We start from the raw sequence: 9,325 nt of genomic DNA, 5'->3' as shown, positions 1-9,325 counted from the left end.
ATATATACACACTGATCACTGCTTCAGAGAGTAAACAAAACCCAGCACACCGCTCTGGGCAAGTAGATATTATTTCAGATTTCCCATGCATGAGATTTCCATCAATTCAACAAATGTTCCTTGAAAATATACTGTGTGCTAATGGAGCTGACACTTGTGGAGCCATAAACATGAAAAGAACATGACGTGGTTCTTATCCACCAGTATTAGTTCACTGAGAAAACAAGAAGCAAAGATTTCAAACAAGAAAGTAAAAAAATATCAGGCAGCACATGAGAAGTGTCAAAATTGGGGAAATAGTGTGTCCTAGGGAGGGCTCAAAGAGGACAGACTTCAGTGTTTCCCACTGCACAGAGAAGGTGCCTTTAGGTGGGAGAGGGTTAAATAGCTGCTGCTCCACCCAAGGGGGCTCCATCATACTGGAAGATTTGCTTCATTTCATTGCAAGACAAGTCAGACCCCCTTGGTTAGCCCAGTTGTCTGTTGCCCAAAGTACAGAAAGGAGCAACTTTGGAGTTGCCAGGTGTGTGGGACAGAGCCCAGAGTGAGGTTAGTTCTGACTTTGCTGTGTGACTCAGCCCAAGCCACTTCCTCTCTCTCTCTCTATGTCTGTTCTCCTACTAATAAGGATGTCCAACGTCATTGTTCAGATTAGCTACCAGTGATGGGAAAAGCACAGTGTAATTAGTCCCGATGTAATTCTGGGGAACAGAAGGGATCCACAGCCATCTGCCAATTGTTATAAGTAAAATATGTGCTGACTGCCTCAGACTAAGCATTTTCTTCCCAGGAGGAGAGTGAGCTGAGAGCCTGAGGCTGGGCCTTGCCCTTTTCAGGGGCACTGCCCAATGTGAAAGCTCTACAGATCCTTGCAGATCTTGTCTAGTCTTAGGAGGAAAAATGTGTTCAAATATTCATTAGGAGTGAACTGTCTAAGATTTAGGCAGTACTGGGAAATGGTTAGAGTCCGGACTTGGGATTTTTAATTGTGCTAAAATATACATAACAAAATTTTCCATTTAAACTACTTTTAGGTGGCATTAACTACATTCACATTATTGCACAACCCTTCATCCCTAGAATTTTTTTCATCTTACAAAATCAAAATAGCACACGTAATTCCTAATTCCCCTTTTCCCCAAGCCCCTGGCAACCACCATTGTATCTTCTGTCTCTTATCAACTGGACTGTTCTAAGGATTCACACAAGTGGATTCATATGACATTTGTCTTTTTATGACTGACTTCCTTTAGCATAATGTCCTCAAGATTCATCCATGTTGTGGCATGTGTCAGAATTTTCTTCCTTTTTAAGGCCTACTGTTATTCTATTGTATATTTATACCACATTTTTATTTGTTCGTCCATTAGTGAACACTTAAGTTTGCTTCACCTTTTGTCTATTGTGAATAGTGCTACTAATAAACATGAGTACACACAAATGTTTCTTGGAGGCCTGGATTCAATTCTTTGAGGTATATACCCAGAAGTGGAATCGCTGGCTCATATGGTACTGTTACCAGGTACTCAGGTCTGTTTGCTTGCTGTCCTCCAAAGAAACCACACAAACCACGGAAGGAAAAAAGCTTTATTCAAAGATAGCTACCAGGAGATAGAGGGACCTGACATGGTCACAAATCTGTGCAAGGGCCTTTTACAGTAAGGAAAAGAGGAGAAGGAGTACAGTGAGACAGCAGACAGCTCCAGGCTTCATGTATCCCTCCCATCCTTTTTTCCCTCCTTCCCTTCTCTGTGGAAACTAGATTTTGACCTCCTGAGACTAGGATCTGCATCTTCTGTCCCTTCATCAGTCCTGAAAAGGGAGTGAAGGTTTACCTCCTATGCCTTGAGGAATTTTAGAGAAGCTACTTGTCTTTAAAAACGATCTAGCTTTTAAAGTTCTATTTTGCTCTGCCAGTTTCAATTTAATGGTACTTCTGCTTTTGATGAAATCACCATATTTACAACACACGCACCATTGTACATTCCCACCTGCAATGCAGAAAGCATTCCAATTTCTCATATCCTTGCCAACACTTGTTATTTTCTGTTGTTTCTTTCTGACAGTGGCCATCGTAATGGTTATGAAGTGATTATTTCATTGTGGTATTGACCTGCATTTTCCTAATGATCAGTGATATTGAGCATATTTTCATGTGGTTTTTTTAGCCATTTGCATATAGTCTTTGGAAAAATAGTTATTTAAGTCCTGTGTCCATTTTAAAATCATGGTTTTTTCAATGTCAAGTTTTAGGAGTTTACTATATATTATGTATAATGTGATTATATATATATATATATAAATATTTTAATACTAAATGTATTGAGACATCATGAAATTAATACAAGTTACCTTTGGCCTCTACAATTACAAGAGGAGCTCAAGTGGTGGCCATTAGCTTCCAGACATTTATTAGTACAGTGAACTGCTGCTTGGACTTGGGTAACCTTGGTCATTGAGATTGCTGCACGTGCATTTTTAAATTTCTTCTCCAAGGGCTGGCAGTGTAGTGGGTTTTCTGCAGTATATGACATCCTCTAGGGTCCCCCAACAGAGGATAATACCATCTGTTGAAGAAAGATCATAACTATTTTTCGTTTCCTGATGTGTGTATAATTTTTTTTGAGACAGAGTCTCACTGTGTAGTTGAGACTGACCTGGAACTCACTACAGAGCCCAGGCTGGTCTCGAACTCACAATGATCCTCCTGTCTCAGCCTCCCGAGTGCTCGGATTACAGGCATGTGCCACCACACCCAGCGTGAGTATAAATTTTTTGGTTCTCCTCCACCCTGTCTCTCTCTCTCTCTCTCTCTGTCTCTCTCTCTTATATATATATCTCCATATTATATATATATATATATATATATACATATAGAATATATATATATACATATAGAATATATATTGATAGATAGATAGATAGATGGATATGTAATTGGCAGATTTTTTTCTTCCATTTTGTGACTGTCTTTTCAGCCTCTTGATTGTGTCCTTATCTGAAAACTCTAGTAGGGCTTTAGTTTTGAACTCAAAATACCTGGATTGAAAATTTGGCTATGTGATATTGGGCAAGCTACTTGACCTCTTTGAGCCCACCATAGTTTTTTCACCTGAAAAATAAAGAATATTTTTCTATAGCAGGACTGAGCTTATAAGATTGCCATGATGATGAGTACATGAGATCATCATGCAAAATGTTGCCTCAGAGTCTAGCCCAGTTTAAGGGCTGATAAGTAGAAATCTTTAGTTAGTATCTACTTAAGAAGGAACCAGAATGATGTAATTGAAATATGATATTATTTATTATCAAATGGGTGAGTAGGCCAACCATACTAAGGAACCAATGTGAACACAATAATATTACATAATACTTAACACTTGTATAGCAAGTTGCAGTGTACAAAGCATTTAAACATTCATCACTCATTCAACAGGCTCTGCTGAGGACACAAGGATGAGTAAGACAAATTCCTCCAGAACTGAAAGGAAGGAATCAACAAAAAGGCAATTTCAATCAGGCTGATAAGTAACAGGAAGGCAGGAACACAGGGAGCTGATCAGGGTGGGGAGTATGAAGGGAGAGCAGTTGAGACTGCAGGAGGACCTAGCAGGTGGGTAATGACAGAATTTTTCAGGATTACAAGTTAGGGGGCAGGAAAAGAGAGCTCAAAGGGCCTGAGAAGCTAGTGTAAAGGAGGTGAGAGACTAGTTTGCTGGGAAACATGTATTAGTTTATTATGGCTAGAGACTAAAATTTCAGAGAGAAGGGGCCGGGGATTTAGCTCAGCGGTTTGGTGGCCTGCTTTGCAAGCACAAGGACCCTAGTTCAATCCCCAGTATCAAAACAAAAAAATTTTTTTTCAGAGAGAAGAATGATGTGGAATGAGCCTGGAGAGGACAGCAGGTCTCAGATCGTGAAAGGCCCATGGACCTGGATAAGGAGTTGAAATCTTTATCCTGAAAATGATGAGCTACTGAAGGATTTACAATAGATGGACAGTGTGACCGAGTTTGTCTTTGAGAAAGATTTGGCTGCTACGTGTAGAGTGTAATAAAGAGGATGCAACTAAGAAAAAAAAAATGAGGTTCAAGAGACATTTGGGATAAAATGGAGCAGATGTGGTAACTCAAGTATTATCATTTCATTCAACCCGAGGAATGGAGGTTGATGAATGCTAAATGATTTAATCAAAGCCTGACAGATGAAGTATCTGATCAGAATTCTGGTTTTCCACCTGGACAACCCCTGTTTACTTCCTGAGAAAATGCCATAAGTTTTTTTTTCTTGTTTACATCTCCACACTTTTTATTATTTTTATTGGTACAGTTTAAATATACATAATGATCACATTCATCAAAGGGAGTTTTTACCAATACATGATATAGCCTGATTCCTCTCTTGCATTTGGGTAGGTAGAACCAACATAGTAAAAATGGCCATACTGTAAAAATTGTCATATAGATTTAATGCAACCCCAATCAAATTACCGATAGCAGACCTCATTAGAGTAAAAATTCCTAAAATTCATTTGGAATCAGAAGAAACCTCGAATAGCAAAACTAATTCTAAGCAAGAAAGGCAAGTCAGGGGGCATCACAATCCCTGACTTGAAACTATACTGCAGAGCCACAGTATGGTACTGGCAAAAAAAGAAAAACAGACCTGAAGATTGATGGAATAGACTAGAAGAGGCGGAAAAAACACCAAACACACTTAGCCACTTTATCTTTCACAAAGGGGCCAAACATGTTCACTGGAGGAAAGATAGCCTCTTTAATAAATGCTGCTGGGAAAACTGTATTTCCACTTGCCAAAGATTAAAACTAGATCCGTGTTTCTCACTATGCACTAAAGTCAAAATGGATCAAAGATCCAAATATGAAAACAGAAACACTAAATCTTCTGGAAGAGAGAATAGGTAGACTTCTTGAGGACATAGGTGCAGGCAATGACTTCATGAACAAAACCCAAACTGCATGGGAAATAGTGCAAAGTCAACAACTGGGATCTCCCTTTACTAAAATGATTTTGTTTTGAAACAGAAATCACCAACAGAGTGAAGAGACAACCCACAATGTGGGAAAAAAATGCAACCAGTGGACACTCAGATAAAACGCTAATATCCAGAACCTATAAAGAATGGGAAAAAAATCAGACCCCTCAAATTTAAAGACCCAATCCAAAAATGGGCATTTGAAATGCACAGACACTTCTCAGATAAGGAAGTAGAAATGGCAAACAAATATATGAAAAAATGTTCAGCATCACTGGTTGTTCAAGAGATGCAAATGAAAGCAACACTGAGATTCTACCTTACTCTGGAAAGAACAGCTATTACCAAGAAATCAACCAAAAACAAATGCTGGAGAGGCTATGGGGAAAAAGGAACCCTTCTCCACTGTTGGTGGAAGTGCAGACTGGTGTAACCATTGTGGAAATCAGTGTGGAGATTCCTTTAAAAATTAGGATTAGAGGTCCCATACGACCCAGCTATTCCCTTGCTGGGTATCTTCCCCAAATGAATTAAAAGCATCATACCACAGTGATATATGTGTTCCCATGTTTATAGCAACACAGTTTGTAATAGGTAAATTCTGTAATAGCCAAATGCCCACCAACCAATGAATGGATAAAAAAGATGAGTTTTTAAAAATATATAATGGAGTACTACTCAGCCATAAAGAAAGATACACTTGAGACATTTACAGCTAAGTGGATGCAACTTGAGACTACTCTTATGTGAACTAAATCAGACACATGTCTCTCTAGTGTGAGAAACTCAGAGGGCAAATAAGGACCAAAATGTATAACAGATAATACAAAATAGGGAGAAACTGTTCAAAAGGAAAAGGAAACTGAAAAGGAGAGAGGGGGAGGGAAAAATTGATAAAAGAAGGGGGATGGGAGAAAAACAGGAATCAGTTTTAGATCTCTATGTGTAATTTAGCTTTAAAAAATTAATGTCAATTTCCCCATTGACTGTTATGCAGCAATCATTCCAGAAGTACTTTGAGTATTTAATTGTCATCTGTATGCTATGGCTTCAAACCCTGGATCTGCAAGTCATTCCTTTACTTCCTGTTCTACTTAGTGTTTAATAAGTAGCCTGTAAGCAAATACTTCCATTCCTTCAAGGCTCAAACAGCGTGAAGTTTAGAAAGAGTGGGCCCAAGTCCTAATTTGGCCACAAATTAGTTAAGCAGTAAAGTGGGTTATTGATCTCAATATCCTTGTAGCTGACAGGGATTGCCCCTGAAACTCTACCATTCTGATCACCAGAGTATCTCCCTGCTCCCTAATTACTGAGTATAGTGTTATCAATCTCAAATTGTTAACCAAGATACATGGGTATGTTTTTACCTGAGACATTCATACTGCTAAGATGAGAGGGTAGGGGGATATTCACTGAGTTATACAATTAGCTGAAAGAGGAAAGGCAAAGGAAGTGCCCTACTAGTCATCATGCTTTCAACAGGATTTCCATCAAATCCTGTAAACCTGCCTTCCAGCCAGGACACCATTCCTTTTCTCTCCCTACAGTCAAGAACCTTCTGAGAACTTAGGTGCATTTTAACAGTATCTTGGAGCCATGGACTGAACCCAATGGAAGCTGTGAGCGAAATAAACCTCTTGGGCATTTTGTCCCAGGGACAGGAAATTGACTAAAACAGATGGTGTTTTTTGAAACATAAAAGTTTTTAATTTTGATGAAGTCAAATCTGCTTTTTTTTTCTTGCTCATTCTTTTAGTGACATAAATAGTAAATCCAGATGACTTACTTTTCTTGCCTAATTGCCTTGGGTAGAATTCAAGTACAATGTTGAAATGGTGGTGTCTTTGTTTCTAATCTTAATGGTAAAGCATTCATTCTTTCATCAAGTATGCTGGTAGCTGTGGATTTTTTGCAGATATCCTTTCACGAGTTCAGGAAGTTTAGTTTGTTCTATATTTTTACTGTGAAGGGATGTTGCACTTTGTATATGCCTTTGTATGCACGTATTGAGATGGTACACTATGTGATTTGGTTTTTATTCTATTGCAATGGTATGTTATACTGATTTTCAGGTGCTAAATCAACCTATATTCCTGGGATAAATGTCACTTTCGTAGTACATGATTCTCTTTTATGTTGCTGTATTCAATTTTCCAGTGTTTTATTTTGGATATTTGCAACCATATTTATAAAGTACATTAGTCTGTAGTTTTCTTGTGATGGCTTTGATTTTGGTATCCAGGAAATCTTGGCCCCCTAGAATGAGTTGGGAAGGGTACCACCCTCTTCTATTTTAGAGAAACTTTGTAAAGAATTAATGTTAGTACCTTAAATATATTACTACTCAGTGATAAAGCATCTGGGCCTGGAATTTGTCTTGTGGGCAATTTATTATTTTTAATTACAGGTTCAGTATCCGCTATCCAAATTTTGATTTCAGATATTTTTGGATTTTGTAATATCTGCATGAACTTAATGAGCTGTCTTGGGGATGTGACCCAAATCTAAACATAAATACATTTATATTTTTATATATCTTATACACACAGCCTGAAAAGAATTGCATATATTTTTAATGATTTGGCATATGAAATACAACTTCATGGTGTGCAATTTCCCACTGTGTGGTGTAACGTCAGTGCTGAAAATGTTTTGGATTTTAGAGCAATCATGTGTCACAGTTTTGGATTAGGGATGCTCAACCTATACAATCTATTTCAATATTTGTCATTTCTTCTTGAATTCATTTCAGTAGTTTGCATCTTTCTAGGAACTTGTCCATTTCACCTGGCTACTTATTGCATACAGTTGTTCCTTTACATTTTATTTCTTAAAGGCTGTAGTAATGTCCCTTCATTTCTGATTCTAATGACTTGAGTCTTCCATCCAATTTTCTTATTCTACCTTGCCACTGATTTGACAATTTTTTGAGTTTTTTCAAAGAACTAGCTTTTGACTTCACTGATTTTCTATATTATTTTCTATTGCATTAATTTGAACTCTAACCTATTATTTTCTTCCTTTGGCTTGCTTTAAGTAAAAATCACTGCATAAAATATGTTCTTATATTTTTTTTGTGTTTGGTTTTGTTTCTGAGCCTACCTTACCTTCTTAGAAAGCTATCATATTCCATCATTGGATAGATTTAAATTCTTACATTGCTGTCCTATATAGATCTTCAAATGTTACTGTTAAACATGTGGCCCATGGAGCATGAGAATCAGTGATATCTAAAAGTGTTGTTGAAATGCAGAGTATCGGGCCCTTCGTGGACCTAGTGAATCAAAATCACATTATAACAGTGCACAGGTAATTACTATCCACATTAAACTTTAAGCTATTCACTAAGAGAGAAGCACCACTATTGCAGGAAACCAAAGTGATGATGTGGGTATGCCCAGAGGTCGGTGTGATACTGAAGAGCTTACACCTAGATTTTGGTTTAGAAAGGGAAGAAGCTGATCTTAGTCTAAGATAGGACTTGGCTTAATTCACTGGTTTGGGACTTTTTCAGGTAAACTGAACAGAACACCAAGGGCTGAGCTAAGGAGAGGACTAAAATCCACCATGGCTGAAACAGCGAAAGGCTTCTTGGAAGGGCAAAGATTGAGTGGAAGTGGAGAAAAATGAATAAGGGAAAAGCTAGTTCCAGAAAGATACAACTATTATCATAGCACCCATATGAATTTTAAGAACATTTCATACAATTTTCTATATACACATAACTGAGAATTATGCATACAAATGTCTGCATATGCATATATACATGCATATATAGTCTTTATACAAAGATATGTATATAAGAATGAGAAACAACACATTTAAGATAATGGTTACCTCTTAGAAGGTGAATTAGTTATCATGGTGCATAAAAAATTGGCAAATTATTCCTACCCATATACATACATAGTCATTATACATATATATGAATGATAACATATTTAAGATATGTCTTCAAAGATGAATTAGTTATCATGCTGCATAACAAATTATACCTTTCCAAACTCAGCAGCTTAAGCCATGTATTTTCAGGAATCCAGACATGGCTTAGCTATCTTCCGCTTCAGGGTCTCTCATGAGACCACAGAAACGCAGTCTCCTCTGAAGAGTATCAGGGAGGATCTGCTTCCAAGTTCACGCACATGGTTGCTATCAGGACTCAGGTCTTCGTGGGTACTAGAATATAGCCTCAGTTTCTCAGCAACTGGTGGCTGGAGGGCCTTCCCATAAGAACATGGCAGTAGGCTTGATCAGAGGGAGCATGTGAGAATATTAGCAAAATGAAAGTTACCGTCTTTTATAACCTGGTAAGAAAAATGACATCCCATT

Source organism: Fukomys damarensis, unplaced genomic scaffold (genome assembly GCF_012274545.1).
Source record: "Fukomys damarensis isolate Sample0158 unplaced genomic scaffold, DMR_v1.0_HiC HiC_scaffold_39, whole genome shotgun sequence".
NCBI lineage: Eukaryota > Metazoa > Chordata > Mammalia > Rodentia > Bathyergidae > Fukomys > Fukomys damarensis.
This window is presented reverse-complemented; position numbering follows the sequence as displayed.